General features: G+C 63.0%; 22 non-coding genes and 1 pseudogene across 22 annotated transcripts; all 23 read right to left on the bottom strand.

Moving 5' to 3' along the window:
* Positions 1 to 73, bottom strand: LOC148636412 (U2 spliceosomal RNA; annotated as a pseudogene; the record flags this gene model as incomplete).
* An 841-nt stretch (positions 74 to 914) lies between these two features.
* On the bottom strand, positions 915 to 1,105 carry LOC148636411 (U2 spliceosomal RNA). Its single transcript, XR_015932290.1, has one exon. It is a non-coding gene; the product is annotated as a U2 spliceosomal RNA (small nuclear RNA).
* An 841-nt stretch (positions 1,106 to 1,946) lies between these two features.
* Positions 1,947 to 2,137, bottom strand: LOC148636410 (U2 spliceosomal RNA). The gene has a single exon (XR_015932289.1). It is a non-coding gene; the product is annotated as a U2 spliceosomal RNA (small nuclear RNA).
* Positions 2,138 to 2,978: 841 nt separating this feature from the next.
* On the bottom strand, positions 2,979 to 3,169 carry LOC148636409 (U2 spliceosomal RNA). Its single transcript, XR_015932288.1, has one exon. It is a non-coding gene; the product is annotated as a U2 spliceosomal RNA (small nuclear RNA).
* An 841-nt stretch (positions 3,170 to 4,010) lies between these two features.
* LOC148636408 (U2 spliceosomal RNA) lies at positions 4,011 to 4,201 on the bottom strand. The gene has a single exon (XR_015932287.1). It is a non-coding gene; the product is annotated as a U2 spliceosomal RNA (small nuclear RNA).
* An 841-nt stretch (positions 4,202 to 5,042) lies between these two features.
* LOC148636407 (U2 spliceosomal RNA) lies at positions 5,043 to 5,233 on the bottom strand. The gene has a single exon (XR_015932286.1). It is a non-coding gene; the product is annotated as a U2 spliceosomal RNA (small nuclear RNA).
* An 841-nt stretch (positions 5,234 to 6,074) lies between these two features.
* On the bottom strand, positions 6,075 to 6,265 carry LOC148636406 (U2 spliceosomal RNA). Its single transcript, XR_015932340.1, has one exon. It is a non-coding gene; the product is annotated as a U2 spliceosomal RNA (small nuclear RNA).
* An 841-nt stretch (positions 6,266 to 7,106) lies between these two features.
* LOC148636405 (U2 spliceosomal RNA) lies at positions 7,107 to 7,297 on the bottom strand. Its single transcript, XR_015932339.1, has one exon. It is a non-coding gene; the product is annotated as a U2 spliceosomal RNA (small nuclear RNA).
* Positions 7,298 to 8,138: 841 nt separating this feature from the next.
* On the bottom strand, positions 8,139 to 8,329 carry LOC148636404 (U2 spliceosomal RNA). The gene has a single exon (XR_015932338.1). It is a non-coding gene; the product is annotated as a U2 spliceosomal RNA (small nuclear RNA).
* Positions 8,330 to 9,170: 841 nt separating this feature from the next.
* LOC148636403 (U2 spliceosomal RNA) lies at positions 9,171 to 9,361 on the bottom strand. Its single transcript, XR_015932337.1, has one exon. It is a non-coding gene; the product is annotated as a U2 spliceosomal RNA (small nuclear RNA).
* Positions 9,362 to 10,202: 841 nt separating this feature from the next.
* LOC148636402 (U2 spliceosomal RNA) lies at positions 10,203 to 10,393 on the bottom strand. Its single transcript, XR_015932336.1, has one exon. It is a non-coding gene; the product is annotated as a U2 spliceosomal RNA (small nuclear RNA).
* Positions 10,394 to 11,234: 841 nt separating this feature from the next.
* LOC148636401 (U2 spliceosomal RNA) lies at positions 11,235 to 11,425 on the bottom strand. The gene has a single exon (XR_015932334.1). It is a non-coding gene; the product is annotated as a U2 spliceosomal RNA (small nuclear RNA).
* An 841-nt stretch (positions 11,426 to 12,266) lies between these two features.
* Positions 12,267 to 12,457, bottom strand: LOC148636400 (U2 spliceosomal RNA). The gene has a single exon (XR_015932333.1). It is a non-coding gene; the product is annotated as a U2 spliceosomal RNA (small nuclear RNA).
* An 841-nt stretch (positions 12,458 to 13,298) lies between these two features.
* Positions 13,299 to 13,489, bottom strand: LOC148636399 (U2 spliceosomal RNA). Its single transcript, XR_015932332.1, has one exon. It is a non-coding gene; the product is annotated as a U2 spliceosomal RNA (small nuclear RNA).
* An 800-nt stretch (positions 13,490 to 14,289) lies between these two features.
* LOC148636398 (U2 spliceosomal RNA) lies at positions 14,290 to 14,480 on the bottom strand. Its single transcript, XR_015932331.1, has one exon. It is a non-coding gene; the product is annotated as a U2 spliceosomal RNA (small nuclear RNA).
* An 841-nt stretch (positions 14,481 to 15,321) lies between these two features.
* Positions 15,322 to 15,512, bottom strand: LOC148636397 (U2 spliceosomal RNA). The gene has a single exon (XR_015932330.1). It is a non-coding gene; the product is annotated as a U2 spliceosomal RNA (small nuclear RNA).
* Positions 15,513 to 16,357: 845 nt separating this feature from the next.
* On the bottom strand, positions 16,358 to 16,548 carry LOC148636396 (U2 spliceosomal RNA). The gene has a single exon (XR_015932329.1). It is a non-coding gene; the product is annotated as a U2 spliceosomal RNA (small nuclear RNA).
* An 841-nt stretch (positions 16,549 to 17,389) lies between these two features.
* On the bottom strand, positions 17,390 to 17,580 carry LOC148636395 (U2 spliceosomal RNA). The gene has a single exon (XR_015932328.1). It is a non-coding gene; the product is annotated as a U2 spliceosomal RNA (small nuclear RNA).
* An 841-nt stretch (positions 17,581 to 18,421) lies between these two features.
* On the bottom strand, positions 18,422 to 18,612 carry LOC148636394 (U2 spliceosomal RNA). The gene has a single exon (XR_015932327.1). It is a non-coding gene; the product is annotated as a U2 spliceosomal RNA (small nuclear RNA).
* An 841-nt stretch (positions 18,613 to 19,453) lies between these two features.
* Positions 19,454 to 19,644, bottom strand: LOC148636393 (U2 spliceosomal RNA). The gene has a single exon (XR_015932326.1). It is a non-coding gene; the product is annotated as a U2 spliceosomal RNA (small nuclear RNA).
* Positions 19,645 to 20,485: 841 nt separating this feature from the next.
* On the bottom strand, positions 20,486 to 20,676 carry LOC148636392 (U2 spliceosomal RNA). Its single transcript, XR_015932325.1, has one exon. It is a non-coding gene; the product is annotated as a U2 spliceosomal RNA (small nuclear RNA).
* A 1,890-nt stretch (positions 20,677 to 22,566) lies between these two features.
* Positions 22,567 to 22,757, bottom strand: LOC148636391 (U2 spliceosomal RNA). Its single transcript, XR_015932323.1, has one exon. It is a non-coding gene; the product is annotated as a U2 spliceosomal RNA (small nuclear RNA).
* An 829-nt stretch (positions 22,758 to 23,586) lies between these two features.
* Positions 23,587 to 23,777, bottom strand: LOC148636390 (U2 spliceosomal RNA). The gene has a single exon (XR_015932322.1). It is a non-coding gene; the product is annotated as a U2 spliceosomal RNA (small nuclear RNA).
* Between the last annotated feature and the right edge of the window lie 811 nt (positions 23,778 to 24,588).

Here is a 24,588-nt window from a genome sequence, read left to right as displayed (position 1 = left end):
GGGGACGTATCAGATATTAAACTGATAAGAACAGATACTACACTTGATCTTAGCCAAAAGGCCGAGAAGCGATGCCCACAAAGGCGCGGACCGACGCGCGGGCGTTCCGCTGGCGCACAGTGGCGCAGGCCGACTCCTCTGGAGCCCGGGACCCGCGCAGCTGCCGGCCTCCCTGCAGCCAGAGGCCTGCCGCGGGACTCTGCTCCCCCTCTCTCTTGCCTGCCCGCCTGCCTTCCTGCCAGTCCCGGGCGGGGGCCCTGCTCTTTGATCTTCTGTCAACGGCCCGACAACGACCGCAGCCGCAGGGGGCGCCAGCCGCCCGGCCTCCTTAGCTTAGGCCCCTCCCACCGGCAGCAGCTGCGCCCAACCGGCTGCAAGCCAAAGCCGAGCGCCAGCACCTGCGGGCAGAGGCAAGGGGCAGCTCTCTCTCGGGAGGGAGGGAGGGACGGGGACGCGCGCGCACACACGCCTGCCTGCCTGCCTGCCGAAAAAAAAGAAAGAAAAGGTGGATATACTAAGTTTTTTGGAGGGAAAACGCCCAGCTGTCGAAAGGGGCCCGCCTGCAGGGACGGGGACGGACACGCACGCAAGCAAGCAAGCAAGCAAGCAAGCAAGCAAGCAAGCAAGCAAGCAAGCCACGCCTGCCTCCCTGGGAAAAGGCTGAAAAACCTAAGTTTTTTGGAGGGAAAACGCACGGGAGCCGAAAAGGGGGCCGGCCTGCTTGCCCAGAGAGTCGAGACGCGGGAAAGCGCACAGAGGGAGCACGGGAACCGAGAGGGCGAGAGAGAGAGACAGAACACAGAGACACACAGATGGGGGACGAGGGACGAGACCCGAGAAGAAGGAGCTCCAGTCCACTTCGCTCGCTCGCTCGCTCGCTAGCTACCTACGTCTGTCTTTTCACCGCTGAGAGAAGGTGGTGCACCGCTCCCGGAGGCGCTGCAATACCGGGCCGATGCGTGGAGAGGACGGAGCAAGCTCCTGATCCAGCTCCCTGTTCCAAAAATCCGTTTAATATGTGGTCCCCCGATGGGGGACGTATCAGATATTAAACTGATAAGAACAGATACTACACTTGATCTTAGCCAAAAGGCCGAGAAGCGATGCCCACAAAGGCGCGGACCGACGCGCGGGCGTTCCGCTGGCGCACAGTGGCGCAGGCCGACTCCTCTGGAGCCCGGGACCCGCGCAGCTGCCGGCCTCCCTGCAGCCAGAGGCCTGCCGCGGGACTCTGCTCCCCCTCTCTCTTGCCTGCCCGCCTGCCTTCCTGCCAGTCCCGGGCGGGGGCCCTGCTCTTTGATCTTCTGTCAACGGCCCGACAACGACCGCAGCCGCAGGGGGCGCCAGCCGCCCGGCCTCCTTAGCTTAGGCCCCTCCCACCGGCAGCAGCTGCGCCCAACCGGCTGCAAGCCAAAGCCGAGCGCCAGCACCTGCGGGCAGAGGCAAGGGGCAGCTCTCTCTCGGGAGGGAGGGAGGGACGGGGACGCGCGCGCACACACGCCTGCCTGCCTGCCTGCCGAAAAAAAAGAAAGAAAAGGTGGATATACTAAGTTTTTTGGAGGGAAAACGCCCAGCTGTCGAAAGGGGCCCGCCTGCAGGGACGGGGACGGACACGCACGCAAGCAAGCAAGCAAGCAAGCAAGCAAGCAAGCAAGCAAGCAAGCAAGCCACGCCTGCCTCCCTGGGAAAAGGCTGAAAAACCTAAGTTTTTTGGAGGGAAAACGCACGGGAGCCGAAAAGGGGGCCGGCCTGCTTGCCCAGAGAGTCGAGACGCGGGAAAGCGCACAGAGGGAGCACGGGAACCGAGAGGGCGAGAGAGAGAGACAGAACACAGAGACACACAGATGGGGGACGAGGGACGAGACCCGAGAAGAAGGAGCTCCAGTCCACTTCGCTCGCTCGCTCGCTCGCTAGCTACCTACGTCTGTCTTTTCACCGCTGAGAGAAGGTGGTGCACCGCTCCCGGAGGCGCTGCAATACCGGGCCGATGCGTGGAGAGGACGGAGCAAGCTCCTGATCCAGCTCCCTGTTCCAAAAATCCGTTTAATATGTGGTCCCCCGATGGGGGACGTATCAGATATTAAACTGATAAGAACAGATACTACACTTGATCTTAGCCAAAAGGCCGAGAAGCGATGCCCACAAAGGCGCGGACCGACGCGCGGGCGTTCCGCTGGCGCACAGTGGCGCAGGCCGACTCCTCTGGAGCCCGGGACCCGCGCAGCTGCCGGCCTCCCTGCAGCCAGAGGCCTGCCGCGGGACTCTGCTCCCCCTCTCTCTTGCCTGCCCGCCTGCCTTCCTGCCAGTCCCGGGCGGGGGCCCTGCTCTTTGATCTTCTGTCAACGGCCCGACAACGACCGCAGCCGCAGGGGGCGCCAGCCGCCCGGCCTCCTTAGCTTAGGCCCCTCCCACCGGCAGCAGCTGCGCCCAACCGGCTGCAAGCCAAAGCCGAGCGCCAGCACCTGCGGGCAGAGGCAAGGGGCAGCTCTCTCTCGGGAGGGAGGGAGGGACGGGGACGCGCGCGCACACACGCCTGCCTGCCTGCCTGCCGAAAAAAAAGAAAGAAAAGGTGGATATACTAAGTTTTTTGGAGGGAAAACGCCCAGCTGTCGAAAGGGGCCCGCCTGCAGGGACGGGGACGGACACGCACGCAAGCAAGCAAGCAAGCAAGCAAGCAAGCAAGCAAGCAAGCAAGCAAGCCACGCCTGCCTCCCTGGGAAAAGGCTGAAAAACCTAAGTTTTTTGGAGGGAAAACGCACGGGAGCCGAAAAGGGGGCCGGCCTGCTTGCCCAGAGAGTCGAGACGCGGGAAAGCGCACAGAGGGAGCACGGGAACCGAGAGGGCGAGAGAGAGAGACAGAACACAGAGACACACAGATGGGGGACGAGGGACGAGACCCGAGAAGAAGGAGCTCCAGTCCACTTCGCTCGCTCGCTCGCTCGCTAGCTACCTACGTCTGTCTTTTCACCGCTGAGAGAAGGTGGTGCACCGCTCCCGGAGGCGCTGCAATACCGGGCCGATGCGTGGAGAGGACGGAGCAAGCTCCTGATCCAGCTCCCTGTTCCAAAAATCCGTTTAATATGTGGTCCCCCGATGGGGGACGTATCAGATATTAAACTGATAAGAACAGATACTACACTTGATCTTAGCCAAAAGGCCGAGAAGCGATGCCCACAAAGGCGCGGACCGACGCGCGGGCGTTCCGCTGGCGCACAGTGGCGCAGGCCGACTCCTCTGGAGCCCGGGACCCGCGCAGCTGCCGGCCTCCCTGCAGCCAGAGGCCTGCCGCGGGACTCTGCTCCCCCTCTCTCTTGCCTGCCCGCCTGCCTTCCTGCCAGTCCCGGGCGGGGGCCCTGCTCTTTGATCTTCTGTCAACGGCCCGACAACGACCGCAGCCGCAGGGGGCGCCAGCCGCCCGGCCTCCTTAGCTTAGGCCCCTCCCACCGGCAGCAGCTGCGCCCAACCGGCTGCAAGCCAAAGCCGAGCGCCAGCACCTGCGGGCAGAGGCAAGGGGCAGCTCTCTCTCGGGAGGGAGGGAGGGACGGGGACGCGCGCGCACACACGCCTGCCTGCCTGCCTGCCGAAAAAAAAGAAAGAAAAGGTGGATATACTAAGTTTTTTGGAGGGAAAACGCCCAGCTGTCGAAAGGGGCCCGCCTGCAGGGACGGGGACGGACACGCACGCAAGCAAGCAAGCAAGCAAGCAAGCAAGCAAGCAAGCAAGCAAGCAAGCCACGCCTGCCTCCCTGGGAAAAGGCTGAAAAACCTAAGTTTTTTGGAGGGAAAACGCACGGGAGCCGAAAAGGGGGCCGGCCTGCTTGCCCAGAGAGTCGAGACGCGGGAAAGCGCACAGAGGGAGCACGGGAACCGAGAGGGCGAGAGAGAGAGACAGAACACAGAGACACACAGATGGGGGACGAGGGACGAGACCCGAGAAGAAGGAGCTCCAGTCCACTTCGCTCGCTCGCTCGCTCGCTAGCTACCTACGTCTGTCTTTTCACCGCTGAGAGAAGGTGGTGCACCGCTCCCGGAGGCGCTGCAATACCGGGCCGATGCGTGGAGAGGACGGAGCAAGCTCCTGATCCAGCTCCCTGTTCCAAAAATCCGTTTAATATGTGGTCCCCCGATGGGGGACGTATCAGATATTAAACTGATAAGAACAGATACTACACTTGATCTTAGCCAAAAGGCCGAGAAGCGATGCCCACAAAGGCGCGGACCGACGCGCGGGCGTTCCGCTGGCGCACAGTGGCGCAGGCCGACTCCTCTGGAGCCCGGGACCCGCGCAGCTGCCGGCCTCCCTGCAGCCAGAGGCCTGCCGCGGGACTCTGCTCCCCCTCTCTCTTGCCTGCCCGCCTGCCTTCCTGCCAGTCCCGGGCGGGGGCCCTGCTCTTTGATCTTCTGTCAACGGCCCGACAACGACCGCAGCCGCAGGGGGCGCCAGCCGCCCGGCCTCCTTAGCTTAGGCCCCTCCCACCGGCAGCAGCTGCGCCCAACCGGCTGCAAGCCAAAGCCGAGCGCCAGCACCTGCGGGCAGAGGCAAGGGGCAGCTCTCTCTCGGGAGGGAGGGAGGGACGGGGACGCGCGCGCACACACGCCTGCCTGCCTGCCTGCCGAAAAAAAAGAAAGAAAAGGTGGATATACTAAGTTTTTTGGAGGGAAAACGCCCAGCTGTCGAAAGGGGCCCGCCTGCAGGGACGGGGACGGACACGCACGCAAGCAAGCAAGCAAGCAAGCAAGCAAGCAAGCAAGCAAGCAAGCAAGCCACGCCTGCCTCCCTGGGAAAAGGCTGAAAAACCTAAGTTTTTTGGAGGGAAAACGCACGGGAGCCGAAAAGGGGGCCGGCCTGCTTGCCCAGAGAGTCGAGACGCGGGAAAGCGCACAGAGGGAGCACGGGAACCGAGAGGGCGAGAGAGAGAGACAGAACACAGAGACACACAGATGGGGGACGAGGGACGAGACCCGAGAAGAAGGAGCTCCAGTCCACTTCGCTCGCTCGCTCGCTCGCTAGCTACCTACGTCTGTCTTTTCACCGCTGAGAGAAGGTGGTGCACCGCTCCCGGAGGCGCTGCAATACCGGGCCGATGCGTGGAGAGGACGGAGCAAGCTCCTGATCCAGCTCCCTGTTCCAAAAATCCGTTTAATATGTGGTCCCCCGATGGGGGACGTATCAGATATTAAACTGATAAGAACAGATACTACACTTGATCTTAGCCAAAAGGCCGAGAAGCGATGCCCACAAAGGCGCGGACCGACGCGCGGGCGTTCCGCTGGCGCACAGTGGCGCAGGCCGACTCCTCTGGAGCCCGGGACCCGCGCAGCTGCCGGCCTCCCTGCAGCCAGAGGCCTGCCGCGGGACTCTGCTCCCCCTCTCTCTTGCCTGCCCGCCTGCCTTCCTGCCAGTCCCGGGCGGGGGCCCTGCTCTTTGATCTTCTGTCAACGGCCCGACAACGACCGCAGCCGCAGGGGGCGCCAGCCGCCCGGCCTCCTTAGCTTAGGCCCCTCCCACCGGCAGCAGCTGCGCCCAACCGGCTGCAAGCCAAAGCCGAGCGCCAGCACCTGCGGGCAGAGGCAAGGGGCAGCTCTCTCTCGGGAGGGAGGGAGGGACGGGGACGCGCGCGCACACACGCCTGCCTGCCTGCCTGCCGAAAAAAAAGAAAGAAAAGGTGGATATACTAAGTTTTTTGGAGGGAAAACGCCCAGCTGTCGAAAGGGGCCCGCCTGCAGGGACGGGGACGGACACGCACGCAAGCAAGCAAGCAAGCAAGCAAGCAAGCAAGCAAGCAAGCAAGCAAGCCACGCCTGCCTCCCTGGGAAAAGGCTGAAAAACCTAAGTTTTTTGGAGGGAAAACGCACGGGAGCCGAAAAGGGGGCCGGCCTGCTTGCCCAGAGAGTCGAGACGCGGGAAAGCGCACAGAGGGAGCACGGGAACCGAGAGGGCGAGAGAGAGAGACAGAACACAGAGACACACAGATGGGGGACGAGGGACGAGACCCGAGAAGAAGGAGCTCCAGTCCACTTCGCTCGCTCGCTCGCTCGCTAGCTACCTACGTCTGTCTTTTCACCGCTGAGAGAAGGTGGTGCACCGCTCCCGGAGGCGCTGCAATACCGGGCCGATGCGTGGAGAGGACGGAGCAAGCTCCTGATCCAGCTCCCTGTTCCAAAAATCCGTTTAATATGTGGTCCCCCGATGGGGGACGTATCAGATATTAAACTGATAAGAACAGATACTACACTTGATCTTAGCCAAAAGGCCGAGAAGCGATGCCCACAAAGGCGCGGACCGACGCGCGGGCGTTCCGCTGGCGCACAGTGGCGCAGGCCGACTCCTCTGGAGCCCGGGACCCGCGCAGCTGCCGGCCTCCCTGCAGCCAGAGGCCTGCCGCGGGACTCTGCTCCCCCTCTCTCTTGCCTGCCCGCCTGCCTTCCTGCCAGTCCCGGGCGGGGGCCCTGCTCTTTGATCTTCTGTCAACGGCCCGACAACGACCGCAGCCGCAGGGGGCGCCAGCCGCCCGGCCTCCTTAGCTTAGGCCCCTCCCACCGGCAGCAGCTGCGCCCAACCGGCTGCAAGCCAAAGCCGAGCGCCAGCACCTGCGGGCAGAGGCAAGGGGCAGCTCTCTCTCGGGAGGGAGGGAGGGACGGGGACGCGCGCGCACACACGCCTGCCTGCCTGCCTGCCGAAAAAAAAGAAAGAAAAGGTGGATATACTAAGTTTTTTGGAGGGAAAACGCCCAGCTGTCGAAAGGGGCCCGCCTGCAGGGACGGGGACGGACACGCACGCAAGCAAGCAAGCAAGCAAGCAAGCAAGCAAGCAAGCAAGCAAGCAAGCCACGCCTGCCTCCCTGGGAAAAGGCTGAAAAACCTAAGTTTTTTGGAGGGAAAACGCACGGGAGCCGAAAAGGGGGCCGGCCTGCTTGCCCAGAGAGTCGAGACGCGGGAAAGCGCACAGAGGGAGCACGGGAACCGAGAGGGCGAGAGAGAGAGACAGAACACAGAGACACACAGATGGGGGACGAGGGACGAGACCCGAGAAGAAGGAGCTCCAGTCCACTTCGCTCGCTCGCTCGCTCGCTAGCTACCTACGTCTGTCTTTTCACCGCTGAGAGAAGGTGGTGCACCGCTCCCGGAGGCGCTGCAATACCGGGCCGATGCGTGGAGAGGACGGAGCAAGCTCCTGATCCAGCTCCCTGTTCCAAAAATCCGTTTAATATGTGGTCCCCCGATGGGGGACGTATCAGATATTAAACTGATAAGAACAGATACTACACTTGATCTTAGCCAAAAGGCCGAGAAGCGATGCCCACAAAGGCGCGGACCGACGCGCGGGCGTTCCGCTGGCGCACAGTGGCGCAGGCCGACTCCTCTGGAGCCCGGGACCCGCGCAGCTGCCGGCCTCCCTGCAGCCAGAGGCCTGCCGCGGGACTCTGCTCCCCCTCTCTCTTGCCTGCCCGCCTGCCTTCCTGCCAGTCCCGGGCGGGGGCCCTGCTCTTTGATCTTCTGTCAACGGCCCGACAACGACCGCAGCCGCAGGGGGCGCCAGCCGCCCGGCCTCCTTAGCTTAGGCCCCTCCCACCGGCAGCAGCTGCGCCCAACCGGCTGCAAGCCAAAGCCGAGCGCCAGCACCTGCGGGCAGAGGCAAGGGGCAGCTCTCTCTCGGGAGGGAGGGAGGGACGGGGACGCGCGCGCACACACGCCTGCCTGCCTGCCTGCCGAAAAAAAAGAAAGAAAAGGTGGATATACTAAGTTTTTTGGAGGGAAAACGCCCAGCTGTCGAAAGGGGCCCGCCTGCAGGGACGGGGACGGACACGCACGCAAGCAAGCAAGCAAGCAAGCAAGCAAGCAAGCAAGCAAGCAAGCAAGCCACGCCTGCCTCCCTGGGAAAAGGCTGAAAAACCTAAGTTTTTTGGAGGGAAAACGCACGGGAGCCGAAAAGGGGGCCGGCCTGCTTGCCCAGAGAGTCGAGACGCGGGAAAGCGCACAGAGGGAGCACGGGAACCGAGAGGGCGAGAGAGAGAGACAGAACACAGAGACACACAGATGGGGGACGAGGGACGAGACCCGAGAAGAAGGAGCTCCAGTCCACTTCGCTCGCTCGCTCGCTCGCTAGCTACCTACGTCTGTCTTTTCACCGCTGAGAGAAGGTGGTGCACCGCTCCCGGAGGCGCTGCAATACCGGGCCGATGCGTGGAGAGGACGGAGCAAGCTCCTGATCCAGCTCCCTGTTCCAAAAATCCGTTTAATATGTGGTCCCCCGATGGGGGACGTATCAGATATTAAACTGATAAGAACAGATACTACACTTGATCTTAGCCAAAAGGCCGAGAAGCGATGCCCACAAAGGCGCGGACCGACGCGCGGGCGTTCCGCTGGCGCACAGTGGCGCAGGCCGACTCCTCTGGAGCCCGGGACCCGCGCAGCTGCCGGCCTCCCTGCAGCCAGAGGCCTGCCGCGGGACTCTGCTCCCCCTCTCTCTTGCCTGCCCGCCTGCCTTCCTGCCAGTCCCGGGCGGGGGCCCTGCTCTTTGATCTTCTGTCAACGGCCCGACAACGACCGCAGCCGCAGGGGGCGCCAGCCGCCCGGCCTCCTTAGCTTAGGCCCCTCCCACCGGCAGCAGCTGCGCCCAACCGGCTGCAAGCCAAAGCCGAGCGCCAGCACCTGCGGGCAGAGGCAAGGGGCAGCTCTCTCTCGGGAGGGAGGGAGGGACGGGGACGCGCGCGCACACACGCCTGCCTGCCTGCCTGCCGAAAAAAAAGAAAGAAAAGGTGGATATACTAAGTTTTTTGGAGGGAAAACGCCCAGCTGTCGAAAGGGGCCCGCCTGCAGGGACGGGGACGGACACGCACGCAAGCAAGCAAGCAAGCAAGCAAGCAAGCAAGCAAGCAAGCAAGCAAGCCACGCCTGCCTCCCTGGGAAAAGGCTGAAAAACCTAAGTTTTTTGGAGGGAAAACGCACGGGAGCCGAAAAGGGGGCCGGCCTGCTTGCCCAGAGAGTCGAGACGCGGGAAAGCGCACAGAGGGAGCACGGGAACCGAGAGGGCGAGAGAGAGAGACAGAACACAGAGACACACAGATGGGGGACGAGGGACGAGACCCGAGAAGAAGGAGCTCCAGTCCACTTCGCTCGCTCGCTCGCTCGCTAGCTACCTACGTCTGTCTTTTCACCGCTGAGAGAAGGTGGTGCACCGCTCCCGGAGGCGCTGCAATACCGGGCCGATGCGTGGAGAGGACGGAGCAAGCTCCTGATCCAGCTCCCTGTTCCAAAAATCCGTTTAATATGTGGTCCCCCGATGGGGGACGTATCAGATATTAAACTGATAAGAACAGATACTACACTTGATCTTAGCCAAAAGGCCGAGAAGCGATGCCCACAAAGGCGCGGACCGACGCGCGGGCGTTCCGCTGGCGCACAGTGGCGCAGGCCGACTCCTCTGGAGCCCGGGACCCGCGCAGCTGCCGGCCTCCCTGCAGCCAGAGGCCTGCCGCGGGACTCTGCTCCCCCTCTCTCTTGCCTGCCCGCCTGCCTTCCTGCCAGTCCCGGGCGGGGGCCCTGCTCTTTGATCTTCTGTCAACGGCCCGACAACGACCGCAGCCGCAGGGGGCGCCAGCCGCCCGGCCTCCTTAGCTTAGGCCCCTCCCACCGGCAGCAGCTGCGCCCAACCGGCTGCAAGCCAAAGCCGAGCGCCAGCACCTGCGGGCAGAGGCAAGGGGCAGCTCTCTCTCGGGAGGGAGGGAGGGACGGGGACGCGCGCGCACACACGCCTGCCTGCCTGCCTGCCGAAAAAAAAGAAAGAAAAGGTGGATATACTAAGTTTTTTGGAGGGAAAACGCCCAGCTGTCGAAAGGGGCCCGCCTGCAGGGACGGGGACGGACACGCACGCAAGCAAGCAAGCAAGCAAGCAAGCAAGCAAGCAAGCAAGCAAGCAAGCCACGCCTGCCTCCCTGGGAAAAGGCTGAAAAACCTAAGTTTTTTGGAGGGAAAACGCACGGGAGCCGAAAAGGGGGCCGGCCTGCTTGCCCAGAGAGTCGAGACGCGGGAAAGCGCACAGAGGGAGCACGGGAACCGAGAGGGCGAGAGAGAGAGACAGAACACAGAGACACACAGATGGGGGACGAGGGACGAGACCCGAGAAGAAGGAGCTCCAGTCCACTTCGCTCGCTCGCTCGCTCGCTAGCTACCTACGTCTGTCTTTTCACCGCTGAGAGAAGGTGGTGCACCGCTCCCGGAGGCGCTGCAATACCGGGCCGATGCGTGGAGAGGACGGAGCAAGCTCCTGATCCAGCTCCCTGTTCCAAAAATCCGTTTAATATGTGGTCCCCCGATGGGGGACGTATCAGATATTAAACTGATAAGAACAGATACTACACTTGATCTTAGCCAAAAGGCCGAGAAGCGATGCCCACAAAGGCGCGGACCGACGCGCGGGCGTTCCGCTGGCGCACAGTGGCGCAGGCCGACTCCTCTGGAGCCCGGGACCCGCGCAGCTGCCGGCCTCCCTGCAGCCAGAGGCCTGCCGCGGGACTCTGCTCCCCCTCTCTCTTGCCTGCCCGCCTGCCTTCCTGCCAGTCCCGGGCGGGGGCCCTGCTCTTTGATCTTCTGTCAACGGCCCGACAACGACCGCAGCCGCAGGGGGCGCCAGCCGCCCGGCCTCCTTAGCTTAGGCCCCTCCCACCGGCAGCAGCTGCGCCCAACCGGCTGCAAGCCAAAGCCGAGCGCCAGCACCTGCGGGCAGAGGCAAGGGGCAGCTCTCTCTCGGGAGGGAGGGAGGGACGGGGACGCGCGCGCACACACGCCTGCCTGCCTGCCTGCCGAAAAAAAAGAAAGAAAAGGTGGATATACTAAGTTTTTTGGAGGGAAAACGCCCAGCTGTCGAAAGGGGCCCGCCTGCAGGGACGGGGACGGACACGCACGCAAGCAAGCAAGCAAGCAAGCAAGCAAGCAAGCAAGCAAGCAAGCAAGCCACGCCTGCCTCCCTGGGAAAAGGCTGAAAAACCTAAGTTTTTTGGAGGGAAAACGCACGGGAGCCGAAAAGGGGGCCGGCCTGCTTGCCCAGAGAGTCGAGACGCGGGAAAGCGCACAGAGGGAGCACGGGAACCGAGAGGGCGAGAGAGAGAGACAGAACACAGAGACACACAGATGGGGGACGAGGGACGAGACCCGAGAAGAAGGAGCTCCAGTCCACTTCGCTCGCTCGCTCGCTCGCTAGCTACCTACGTCTGTCTTTTCACCGCTGAGAGAAGGTGGTGCACCGCTCCCGGAGGCGCTGCAATACCGGGCCGATGCGTGGAGAGGACGGAGCAAGCTCCTGATCCAGCTCCCTGTTCCAAAAATCCGTTTAATATGTGGTCCCCCGATGGGGGACGTATCAGATATTAAACTGATAAGAACAGATACTACACTTGATCTTAGCCAAAAGGCCGAGAAGCGATGCCCACAAAGGCGCGGACCGACGCGCGGGCGTTCCGCTGGCGCACAGTGGCGCAGGCCGACTCCTCTGGAGCCCGGGACCCGCGCAGCTGCCGGCCTCCCTGCAGCCAGAGGCCTGCCGCGGGACTCTGCTCCCCCTCTCTCTTGCCTGCCCGCCTGCCTTCCTGCCAGTCCCGGGCGGGGGCCCTGCTCTTTGATCTTCTGTCAACGGCCCGACAACGACCGCAGCCGCAGGGGGCGCCAGCCGCCCGGCCTCCTTAGCTTAGGCCCCTCCCACCGGCAGCAGCTGCGCCCAACCGGCTGCAAGCCAAAGCCGAGCGCCAGCACCTGCGGGCAGAGGCAAGGGGCAGCTCTCTCTCGGGAGGGAGGGAGGGACGGGGACGCGCGCGCACACACGCCTGCCTGCCTGCCTGCCGAAAAAAAAGAAAGAAAAGGTGGATATACTAAGTTTTTTGGAGGGAAAACGCCCAGCTGTCGAAAGGGGCCCGCCTGCAGGGACGGGGACGGACACGCACGCAAGCAAGCAAGCAAGCAAGCAAGCAAGCAAGCAAGCAAGCAAGCAAGCCACGCCTGCCTCCCTGGGAAAAGGCTGAAAAACCTAAGTTTTTTGGAGGGAAAACGCACGGGAGCCGAAAAGGGGGCCGGCCTGCTTGCCCAGAGAGTCGAGACGCGGGAAAGCGCACAGAGGGAGCACGGGAACCGAGAGGGCGAGAGAGAGAGACAGAACACAGAGACACACAGATGGGGGACGAGGGACGAGACCCGAGAAGAAGGAGCTCCAGTCCACTTCGCTCGCTCGCTCGCTCGCTAGCTACCTACGTCTGTCTTTTCACCGCTGAGAGAAGGTGGTGCACCGCTCCCGGAGGCGCTGCAATACCGGGCCGATGCGTGGAGAGGACGGAGCAAGCTCCTGATCCAGCTCCCTGTTCCAAAAATCCGTTTAATATGTGGTCCCCCGATGGGGGACGTATCAGATATTAAACTGATAAGAACAGATACTACACTTGATCTTAGCCAAAAGGCCGAGAAGCGATGCCCACAAAGGCGCGGACCGACGCGCGGGCGTTCCGCTGGCGCACAGTGGCGCAGGCCGACTCCTCTGGAGCCCGGGACCCGCGCAGCTGCCGGCCTCCCTGCAGCCAGAGGCCTGCCGCGGGACTCTGCTCCCCCTCTCTCTTGCCTGCCCGCCTGCCTTCCTGCCAGTCCCGGGCGGGGGCCCTGCTCTTTGATCTTCTGTCAACGGCCCGACAACGACCGCAGCCGCAGGGGGCGCCAGCCGCCCGGCCTCCTTAGCTTAGGCCCCTCCCACCGGCAGCAGCTGCGCCCAACCGGCTGCAAGCCAAAGCCGAGCGCCAGCACCTGCGGGCAGAGGCAAGGGGCAGCTCTCTCTCGGGAGGGAGGGAGGGACGGGGACGCGCGCGCACACACGCCTGCCTGCCTGCCTGCCGAAAAAAAAGAAAGAAAAGGTGGATATACTAAGTTTTTTGGAGGGAAAACGCCCAGCTGTCGAAAGGGGCCCGCCTGCAGGGACGGGGACGGACACGCACGCAAGCAAGCAAGCAAGCAAGCAAGCAAGCAAGCAAGCAAGCAAGCAAGCCACGCCTGCCTCCCTGGGAAAAGGCTGAAAAACCTAAGTTTTTTGGAGGGAAAACGCACGGGAGCCGAAAAGGGGGCCGGCCTGCTTGCCCAGAGAGTCGAGACGCGGGAAAGCGCACAGAGGGAGCACGGGAACCGAGAGGGCGAGAGAGAGAGACAGAACACAGAGACACACAGATGGGGGACGAGGGACGAGACCCGAGAAGAAGGAGCTCCAGTCCACTTCGCTCGCTCGCTCGCTCGCTAGCTACCTACGTCTGTCTTTTCACCGCTGAGAGAAGGTGGTGCACCGCTCCCGGAGGCGCTGCAATACCGGGCCGATGCGTGGAGAGGACGGAGCAAGCTCCTGATCCAGCTCCCTGTTCCAAAAATCCGTTTAATATGTGGTCCCCCGATGGGGGACGTATCAGATATTAAACTGATAAGAACAGATACTACACTTGATCTTAGCCAAAAGGCCGAGAAGCGATGCCCACAAAGGCGCGGACCGACGCGCGGGCGTTCCGCTGGCGCACAGTGGCGCAGGCCGACTCCTCTGGAGCCCGGGACCCGCGCAGCTGCCGGCCTCCCTGCAGCCAGAGGCCTGCCGCGGGACTCTGCTCCCCCTCTCTCTTGCCTGCCCGCCTGCCTTCCTGCCAGTCCCGGGCGGGGGCCCTGCTCTTTGATCTTCTGTCAACGGCCCGACAACGACCGCAGCCGCAGGGGGCGCCAGCCGCCCGGCCTCCTTAGCTTAGGCCCCTCCCACCGGCAGCAGCTGCGCCCAACCGGCTGCAAGCCAAAGCCGAGCGCCAGCACCTGCGGGCAGAGGCAAGGGGCAGCTCTCTCTCGGGAGGGAGGGAGGGACGGGGACGCGCGCGCACACACGCCTGCCTGCCTGCCTGCCGAAAAAAAAGAAAGAAAAGGTGGATATACTAAGTTTTTTGGAGGGAAAACGCCCAGCTGTCGAAAGGGGCCCGCCTGCAGGGACGGGGACGGACACCAAGCAAGCAAGCCACGCCTGCCTCCCTGGGAAAAGGCTGAAAAACCTAAGTTTTTTGGAGGGAAAACGCACGGGAGCCGAAAAGGGGGCCGGCCTGCTTGCCCAGAGAGTCGAGACGCGGGAAAGCGCACAGAGGGAGCACGGGAACCGAGAGGGCGAGAGAGAGAGACAGAACACAGAGACACACAGATGGGGGACGAGGGACGAGACCCGAGAAGAAGGAGCTCCAGTCCACTTCGCTCGCTCGCTCGCTCGCTAGCTACCTACGTCTGTCTTTTCACCGCTGAGAGAAGGTGGTGCACCGCTCCCGGAGGCGCTGCAATACCGGGCCGATGCGTGGAGAGGACGGAGCAAGCTCCTGATCCAGCTCCCTGTTCCAAAAATCCGTTTAATATGTGGTCCCCCGATGGGGGACGTATCAGATATTAAACTGATAAGAACAGATACTACACTTGATCTTAGCCAAAAGGCCGAGAAGCGATGCCCACAAAGGCGCGGACCGACGCGCGGGCGTTCCGCTGGCGCACAGTGGCGCAGGCCGACTCCTCTGGAGCCCGGGACCCGCGCAGCTGCCGGCCTCCCTGCAGCCAGAGGCCTGCCGCGGGACTCTGCTCCCCCTCTCTCTTGCCTGCCCGCCTGCCTTCCTGCCAGTCCCGGGCGGGGGCCCTGCTCTTTGATCTTCTGTCAACGGCCCGACAACGACCGCAGCCGCAGGGGGCGCCAGCCGCCCGGCCTCCTTAGCTTAGGCCCCTCCCACCGGCAGCAGCTGCGCCCAACCGGCTGCAAGCCAAAGCCGAGCGCCAGCACCTGCGGGCAGAGGCAAGGGGCAGCTCTCTCTCGGGAGGGAGGGAGGGACGGGGACGCGCGCGCACACACGCCTGCCTGCCTGCCTGCCGAAAAAAAAGAAAGAAAAGGTGGATATACTAAGTTTTTTGGAGGGAAAACGCCCAGCTGTCGAAAGGGGCCCGCCTGCAGGGACGGGGACGGACACGCACGCAAGCAAGCAAGCAAGCAAGCAAGCAAGCAAGCAAGCAAGCAAGCAAGCCACGCCTGCCTCCCTGGGAAAAGGCTGAAAAACCTAAGTTTTTTGGAGGGAAAACGCACGGGAGCCGAAAAGGGGGCCGGCCTGCTTGCCCAGAGAGTCGAGACGCGGGAAAGCGCACAGAGGGAGCACGGGAACCGAGAGGGCGAGAGAGAGAGACAGAACACAGAGACACACAGATGGGGGACGAGGGACGAGACCCGAGAAGAAGGAGCTCCAGTCCACTTCGCTCGCTCGCTCGCTCGCTAGCTACCTACGTCTGTCTTTTCACCGCTGAGAGAAGGTGGTGCACCGCTCCCGGAGGCGCTGCAATACCGGGCCGATGCGTGGAGAGGACGGAGCAAGCTCCTGATCCAGCTCCCTGTTCCAAAAATCCGTTTAATATGTGGTCCCCCGATGGGGGACGTATCAGATATTAAACTGATAAGAACAGATACTACACTTGATCTTAGCCAAAAGGCCGAGAAGCGATGCCCACAAAGGAAGGCGCGGACCGACGCGCGGGCGTTCCGCTGGCGCACAGTGGCGCAGGCCGACTCCTCTGGAGCCCGGGACCCGCGCAGCTGCCGGCCTCCCTGCAGCCAGAGGCCTGCCGCGGGACTCTGCTCCCCCTCTCTCTTGCCTGCCCGCCTGCCTTCCTGCCAGTCCCGGGCGGGGGCCCTGCTCTTTGATCTTCTGTCAACGGCCCGACAACGACCGCAGCCGCAGGGGGCGCCAGCCGCCCGGCCTCCTTAGCTTAGGCCCCTCCCACCGGCAGCAGCTGCGCCCAACCGGCTGCAAGCCAAAGCCGAGCGCCAGCACCTGCGGGCAGAGGCAAGGGGCAGCTCTCTCTCGGGAGGGAGGGAGGGACGGGGACGCGCGCGCACACACGCCTGCCTGCCTGCCTGCCGAAAAAAAAGAAAGAAAAGGTGGATATACTAAGTTTTTTGGAGGGAAAACGCCCAGCTGTCGAAAGGGGCCCGCCTGCAGGGACGGGGACGGACACGCACGCAAGCAAGCAAGCAAGCAAGCAAGCAAGCAAGCAAGCAAGCAAGCAAGCCACGCCTGCCTCCCTGGGAAAAGGCTGAAAAACCTAAGTTTTTTGGAGGGAAAACGCACGGGAGCCGAAAAGGGGGCCGGCCTGCTTGCCCAGAGAGTCGAGACGCGGGAAAGCGCACAGAGGGAGCACGGGAACCGAGAGGGCGAGAGAGAGAGACAGAACACAGAGACACACAGATGGGGGACGAGGGACGAGACCCGAGAAGAAGGAGCTCCAGTCCACTTCGCTCGCTCGCTCGCTCGCTAGCTACCTACGTCTGTCTTTTCACCGCTGAGAGAAGGTGGTGCACCGCTCCCGGAGGCGCTGCAATACCGGGCCGATGCGTGGAGAGGACGGAGCAAGCTCCTGATCCAGCTCCCTGTTCCAAAAATCCGTTTAATATGTGGTCCCCCGATGGGGGACGTATCAGATATTAAACTGATAAGAACAGATACTACACTTGATCTTAGCCAAAAGGCCGAGAAGCGATGCCCACAAAGGCGCGGACCGACGCGCGGGCGTTCCGCTGGCGCACAGTGGCGCAGGCCGACTCCTCTGGAGCCCGGGACCCGCGCAGCTGCCGGCCTCCCTGCAGCCAGAGGCCTGCCGCGGGACTCTGCTCCCCCTCTCTCTTGCCTGCCCGCCTGCCTTCCTGCCAGTCCCGGGCGGGGGCCCTGCTCTTTGATCTTCTGTCAACGGCCCGACAACGACCGCAGCCGCAGGGGGCGCCAGCCGCCCGGCCTCCTTAGCTTAGGCCCCTCCCACCGGCAGCAGCTGCGCCCAACCGGCTGCAAGCCAAAGCCGAGCGCCAGCACCTGCGGGCAGAGGCAAGGGGCAGCTCTCTCTCGGGAGGGAGGGAGGGACGGGGACGCGCGCGCACACACGCCTGCCTGCCTGCCTGCCGAAAAAAAAGAAAGAAAAGGTGGATATACTAAGTTTTTTGGAGGGAAAACGCCCAGCTGTCGAAAGGGGCCCGCCTGCAGGGACGGGGACGGACACGCACGCAAGCAAGCAAGCAAGCAAGCAAGCAAGCAAGCAAGCAAGCAAGCAAGCCACGCCTGCCTCCCTGGGAAAAGGCTGAAAAACCTAAGTTTTTTGGAGGGAAAACGCACGGGAGCCGAAAAGGGGGCCGGCCTGCTTGCCCAGAGAGTCGAGACGCGGGAAAGCGCACAGAGGGAGCACGGGAACCGAGAGGGCGAGAGAGAGAGACAGAACACAGAGACACACAGATGGGGGACGAGGGACGAGACCCGAGAAGAAGGAGCTCCAGTCCACTTCGCTCGCTCGCTCGCTCGCTAGCTACCTACGTCTGTCTTTTCACCGCTGAGAGAAGGTGGTGCACCGCTCCCGGAGGCGCTGCAATACCGGGCCGATGCGTGGAGAGGACGGAGCAAGCTCCTGATCCAGCTCCCTGTTCCAAAAATCCGTTTAATATGTGGTCCCCCGATGGGGGACGTATCAGATATTAAACTGATAAGAACAGATACTACACTTGATCTTAGCCAAAAGGCCGAGAAGCGATGCCCACAAAGGCGCGGACCGACGCGCGGGCGTTCCGCTGGCGCACAGTGGCGCAGGCCGACTCCTCTGGAGCCCGGGACCCGCGCAGCTGCCGGCCTCCCTGCAGCCAGAGGCCTGCCGCGGGACTCTGCTCCCCCTCTCTCTTGCCTGCCCGCCTGCCTTCCTGCCAGTCCCGGGCGGGGGCCCTGCTCTTTGATCTTCTGTCAACGGCCCGACAACGACCGCAGCCGCAGGGGGCGCCAGCCGCCCGGCCTCCTTAGCTTAGGCCCCTCCCACCGGCAGCAGCTGCGCCCAACCGGCTGCAAGCCAAAGCCGAGCGCCAGCACCTGCGGGCAGAGGCAAGGGGCAGCTCTCTCTCGGGAGGGAGGGAGGGACGGGGACGCGCGCGCACACACGCCTGCCTGCCTGCCTGCCGAAAAAAAAGAAAGAAAAGGTGGATATACTAAGTTTTTTGGAGGGAAAACGCCCAGCTGTCGAAAGGGGCCCGCCTGCAGGGACGGGGACGGACACGCACGCAAGCAAGCAAGCAAGCAAGCAAGCAAGCAAGCAAGCAAGCAAGCAAGCCACGCCTGCCTCCCTGGGAAAAGGCTGAAAAACCTAAGTTTTTTGGAGGGAAAACGCACGGGAGCCGAAAAGGGGGCCGGCCTGCTTGCCCAGAGAGTCGAGACGCGGGAAAGCGCACAGAGGGAGCACGGGAACCGAGAGGGCGAGAGAGAGAGACAGAACACAGAGACACACAGATGGGGGACGAGGGACGAGACCCGAGAAGAAGGAGCTCCAGTCCACTTCGCTCGCTCGCTCGCTCGCTAGCTACCTACGTCTGTCTTTTCACCGCTGAGAGAAGGTGGTGCACCGCTCCCGGAGGCGCTGCAATACCGGGCCGATGCGTGGAGAGGACGGAGCAAGCTCCTGATCCAGCTCCCTGTTCCAAAAATCCGTTTAATATGTGGTCCCCCGATGGGGGACGTATCAGATATTAAACTGATAAGAACAGATACTACACTTGATCTTAGCCAAAAGGCCGAGAAGCGATGCCCACAAAGGCGCGGACCGACGCGCGGGCGTTCCGCTGGCGCACAGTGGCGCAGGCCGACTCCTCTGGAGCCCGGGACCCGCGCAGCTGCCGGCCTCCCTGCAGCCAGAGGCCTGCCGCGGGACTCTGCTCCCCCTCTCTCTTGCCTGCCCGCCTGCCTTCCTGCCAGTCCCGGGCGGGGGCCCTGCTCTTTGATCTTCTGTCAACGGCCCGACAACGACCGCAGCCGCAGGGGGCGCCAGCCGCCCGGCCTCCTTAGCTTAGGCCCCTCCCACCGGCAGCAGCTGCGCCCAACCGGCTGCAAGCCAAAGCCGAGCGCCAGCACCTGCGGGCAGAGGCAAGGGGCAGCTCTCTCTCGGGAGGGAGGGAGGGACGGGGACGCGCGCGCACACACGCCTGCCTGCCTGCCTGCCGAAAAAAAAGAAAGAAAAGGTGGATATACTAAGTTTTTTGGAGGGAAAACGCCCAGCTGTCGAAAGGGGCCCGCCTGCAGGGACGGGGACGGACACGCACGCAAGCAAGCAAGCAAGCAAGCAAGCAAGCAAGCAAGCAAGCAAGCAAGCCACGCCTGCCTCCCTGGGAAAAGGCTGAAAAACCTAAGTTTTTTGGAGGGAAAACGCACGGGAGCCGAAAAGGGGGCCGGCCTGCTTGCCCAGAGAGTCGAGACGCGGGAAAGCGCACAGAGGGAGCACGGGAACCGAGAGGGCGAGAGAGAGAGACAGAACACAGAGACACACAGATGGGGGACGAGGGACGAGACCCGAGAAGAAGGAGCTCCAGTCCACTTCGCTCGCTCGCTCGCTCGCTAGCTACCTACGTCTGTCTTTTCACCGCTGAGAGAAGGTGGTGCACCGCTCCCGGAGGCGCTGCAATACCGGGCCGATGCGTGGAGAGGACGGAGCAAGCTCCTGATCCAGCTCCCTGTTCCAAAAATCCGTTTAATATGTGGTCCCCCGATGGGGGACGTATCAGATATTAAACTGATAAGAACAGATACTACACTTGATCTTAGCCAAAAGGCCGAGAAGCGATGCCCACAAAGGCGCGGACCGACGCGCGGGCGTTCCGCTGGCGCACAGTGGCGCAGGCCGACTCCTCTGGAGCCCGGGACCCGCGCAGCTGCCGGCCTCCCTGCAGCCAGAGGCCTGCCGCGGGACTCTGCTCCCCCTCTCTCTTGCCTGCCCGCCTGCCTTCCTGCCAGTCCCGGGCGGGGGCCCTGCTCTTTGATCTTCTGTCAACGGCCCGACAACGACCGCAGCCGCAGGGGGCGCCAGCCGCCCGGCCTCCTTAGCTTAGGCCCCTCCCACCGGCAGCAGCTGCGCCCAACCGGCTGCAAGCCAAAGCCGAGCGCCAGCACCTGCGGGCAGAGGCAAGGGGCAGCTCTCTCTCGGGAGGGAGGGAGGGACGGGGACGCGCGCGCACACACGCCTGCCTGCCTGCCTGCCGAAAAAAAAGAAAGAAAAGGTGGATATACTAAGTTTTTTGGAGGGAAAACGCCCAGCTGTCGAAAGGGGCCCGCCTGCAGGGACGGGGACGGACACGCACGCAAGCAAGCAAGCAAGCAAGCAAGCAAGCAAGCAAGCAAGCAAGCAAGCCACGCCTGCCTCCCTGGGAAAAGGCTGAAAAACCTAAGTTTTTTGGAGGGAAAACGCACGGGAGCCGAAAAGGGGGCCGGCCTGCTTGCCCAGAGAGTCGAGACGCGGGAAAGCGCACAGAGGGAGCACGGGAACCGAGAGGGCGAGAGAGAGAGACAGAACACAGAGACACACAGATGGGGGACGAGGGACGAGACCCGAGAAGAAGGAGCTCCAGTCCACTTCGCTCGCTCGCTCGCTCGCTAGCTACCTACGTCTGTCTTTTCACCGCTGAGAGAAGGTGGTGCACCGCTCCCGGAGGCGCTGCAATACCGGGCCGATGCGTGGAGAGGACGGAGCAAGCTCCTGATCCAGCTCCCTGTTCCAAAAATCCGTTTAATATGTGGTCCCCCGATGGGGGACGTATCAGATATTAAACTGATAAGAACAGATACTACACTTGATCTTAGCCAAAAGGCCGAGAAGCGATGCCCACAAAGGCGCGGACCGACGCGCGGGCGTTCCGCTGGCGCACAGTGGCGCAGGCCGACTCCTCTGGAGCCCGGGACCCGCGCAGCTGCCGGCCTCCCTGCAGCCAGAGGCCTGCCGCGGGACTCTGCTCCCCCTCTCTCTTGCCTGCCCGCCTGCCTTCCTGCCAGTCCCGGGCGGGGGCCCTGCTCTTTGATCTTCTGTCAACGGCCCGACAACGACCGCAGCCGCAGGGGGCGCCAGCCGCCCGGCCTCCTTAGCTTAGGCCCCTCCCACCGGCAGCAGCTGCGCCCAACCGGCTGCAAGCCAAAGCCGAGCGCCAGCACCTGCGGGCAGAGGCAAGGGGCAGCTCTCTCTCGGGAGGGAGGGAGGGACGGGGACGCGCGCGCACACACGCCTGCCTGCCTGCCTGCCGAAAAAAAAGAAAGAAAAGGTGGATATACTAAGTTTTTTGGAGGGAAAACGCCCAGCTGTCGAAAGGGGCCCGCCTGCAGCTTTCACAAACGGATCAAACATGTGCAAAACCACCCACCTCTTGCTGTCGCTCTGCAGTCCCCCACACTCATACTCCGGAAATCCGCCGTTCTTAATAATCTCGATGCATTTCCCTACCGTTCTCTTGTGGATATCGGCGCTGATGAAGGTGGTGTCCATGAATTTCTGTGGCTGGTTCCCCTGCACACACAAGATCTCTGCCGCCTTCAGCCCCAAAGCTCCAAACAGGACGTCATCCTCGAACTTCTCCCTTCCAGGTGGTGCCGTCTCCGGCTTCCAGCGGAAGCGGAGAGTCCACTTAAAGCTGGGGTCCTTCCCAGCCCTCCTCGCCTCTCCAGGCCCTGCAGCCATGGTTGGGCAGCCTTTCGGCCACCAAAACAGCCACGGAATGCAAAGCCGGGTGAAAAATCAAAAGTCCGACGTCCAAAGGCAAAAATCGTAGTCCAAAAGCAATCCGGGTCCAAAATCCAGGCAATCCAAAACGTGTCTCCGCAAAACGCTGTCCTCTTGTTCCTCTCTCCCTCGACCTCTGACCTTAGCCAAAAGGCCGAGAAGCGATGCCCACAAAGGCGCGGACCGACGCGCGGGCGTTCCGCTGGCGCACAGTGGCGCAGGCCGACTCCTCTGGAGCCCGGGACCCGCGCAGCTGCCGGCCTCCCTGCAGCCAGAGGCCTGCCGCGGGACTCTGCTCCCCCTCTCTCTTGCCTGCCCGCCTGCCTTCCTGCCAGTCCCGGGCGGGGGCCCTGCTCTTTGATCTTCTGTCAACGGCCCGACAACGACCGCAGCCGCAGGGGGCGCCAGCCGCCCGGCCTCCTTAGCTTAGGCCCCTCCCACCGGCAGCAGCTGCGCCCAACCGGCTGCAAGCCAAAGCCGAGCGCCAGCACCTGCGGGCAGAGGCAAGGGGCAGCTCTCTCTCGGGAGGGAGGGAGGGACGGGGACGCGCGCGCACACACGCCTGCCTGCCTGCCTGCCGAAAAAAAAGAAAGAAAAGGTGGATATACTAAGTTTTTTGGAGGGAAAACGCCCAGCTGTCGAAAGGGGCCCGCCTGCAGGGACGGGGACGGACACGCACGCAAGCAAGCAAGCAAGCAAGCAAGCAAGCAAGCAAGCAAGCAAGCCACGCCTGCCTCCCTGGGAAAAGGCTGAAAAACCTAAGTTTTTTGGAGGGAAAACGCACGGGAGCCGAAAAGGGGGCCGGCCTGCTTGCCCAGAGAGTCGAGACGCGGGAAAGCGCACAGAGGGAGCACGGGAACCGAGAGGGCGAGAGAGAGAGACAGAACACAGAGACACACAGATGGGGGACGAGGGACGAGACCCGAGAAGAAGGAGCTCCAGTCCACTTCGCTCGCTCGCTCGCTCGCTAGCTACCTACGTCTGTCTTTTCACCGCTGAGAGAAGGTGGTGCACCGCTCCCGGAGGCGCTGCAATACCGGGCCGATGCGTGGAGAGGACGGAGCAAGCTCCTGATCCAGCTCCCTGTTCCAAAAATCCGTTTAATATGTGGTCCCCCGATGGGGGACGTATCAGATATTAAACTGATAAGAACAGATACTACACTTGATCTTAGCCAAAAGGCCGAGAAGCGATGCCCACAAAGGCGCGGACCGACGCGCGGGCGTTCCGCTGGCGCACAGTGGCGCAGGCCGACTCCTCTGGAGCCCGGGACCCGCGCAGCTGCCGGCCTCCCTGCAGCCAGAGGCCTGCCGCGGGACTCTGCTCCCCCTCTCTCTTGCCTGCCCGCCTGCCTTCCTGCCAGTCCCGGGCGGGGGCCCTGCTCTTTGATCTTCTGTCAACGGCCCGACAACGACCGCAGCCGCAGGGGGCGCCAGCCGCCCGGCCTCCTTAGCTTAGGCCCCTCCCACCGGCAGCAGCTGCGCCCAACCGGCTGCAAGCCAAAGCCGAGCGCCAGCACCTGCGGGCAGAGGCAAGGGGCAGCTCTCTCTCGGGAGGGAGGGAGGGACGGGGACGCGCGCGCACACACGCCTGCCTGCCTGCCTGCCGAAAAAAAAGAAAGAAAAGGTGGATATACTAAGTTTTTTGGAGGGAAAACGCCCAGCTGTCGAAAGGGGCCCGCCTGCAGGGACGGGGACGGACACGCACGCAAGCAAGCAAGCAAGCAAGCAAGCAAGCAAGCAAGCCACGCCTGCCTCCCTGGGAAAAGGCTGAAAAACCTAAGTTTTTTGGAGGGAAAACGCACGGGAGCCGAAAAGGGGGCCGGCCTGCTTGCCCAGAGAGTCGAGACGCGGGAAAGCGCACAGAGGGAGCACGGGAACCGAGAGGGCGAGAGAGAGAGACAGAACACAGAGACACACAGATGGGGGACGAGGGACGAGACCCGAGAAGAAGGAGCTCCAGTCCACTTCGCTCGCTCGCTCGCTCGCTAGCTACCTACGTCTGTCTTTTCACCGCTGAGAGAAGGTGGTGCACCGCTCCCGGAGGCGCTGCAATACCGGGCCGATGCGTGGAGAGGACGGAGCAAGCTCCTGATCCAGCTCCCTGTTCCAAAAATCCGTTTAATATGTGGTCCCCCGATGGGGGACGTATCAGATATTAAACTGATAAGAACAGATACTACACTTGATCTTAGCCAAAAGGCCGAGAAGCGATGCCCACAAAGGCGCGGACCGACGCGCGGGCGTTCCGCTGGCGCACAGTGGCGCAGGCCGACTCCTCTGGAGCCCGGGACCCGCGCAGCTGCCGGCCTCCCTGCAGCCAGAGGCCTGCCGCGGGACTCTGCTCCCCCTCTCTCTTGCCTGCCCGCCTGCCTTCCTGCCAGTCCCGGGCGGGGGCCCTGCTCTTTGATCTTCTGTCAACGGCCCGACAACGACCGCAGCCGCAGGGGGCGCCAGCCGCCCGGCCTCCTTAGCTTAGGCCCCTCCCACCGGCAGCAGCTGCGCCCAACCGGCTGCAAGCCAAAGCCGAGCGCCAGCACCTGCGGGCAGAGGCAAGGGGCAGCTCTCTCTCGGGAGGGAGGGAGGGACGGGGACGCGCGCGCACACACGCCTGCCTGCCTGCCTGCCGAAAAAAAAGAAAGAAAAGGTGGATATACTAAGTTTTTTGGAGGGAAAACGCCCAGCTGTCGAAAGGGGCCCGCCTGCAGGGACGGGGACGGACACGCACGCAAGCAAGCAAGCAAGCAAGCAAGCAAGCAAGCAAGCAAGCCACGCCTGCCTCCCTGGGAAAAGGCTGAAAAACCTAAGTTTTTTGGAGGGAAAACGCACGGGAGCCGAAAAGGGGGCCGGCCTGCTTGCCCAGAGAGTCGAGACGCGGGAAAGCGCACAGAGGGAGCACGGGAACCGAGAGGGCGAGAGAGAGAGACAGAACACAGAGACACACAGATGGGGGACGAGGGACGAGACCCGAGAAGAAGGAGCTCCAGTCCACTTCGCTCGCTCGCTCGCTCGCTAGCTACCTACGT

Source organism: Lepisosteus platostomus, unplaced genomic scaffold, assembly GCF_059453375.1.
Source record: "Lepisosteus platostomus isolate fLepPlt1 unplaced genomic scaffold, fLepPlt1.hap1 Scaffold_175_H1, whole genome shotgun sequence".
NCBI lineage: Eukaryota > Metazoa > Chordata > Actinopteri > Semionotiformes > Lepisosteidae > Lepisosteus > Lepisosteus platostomus.
Note: the sequence above shows the minus strand (reverse complement) of the source record. Positions and strands in the feature narration are given on the sequence as shown.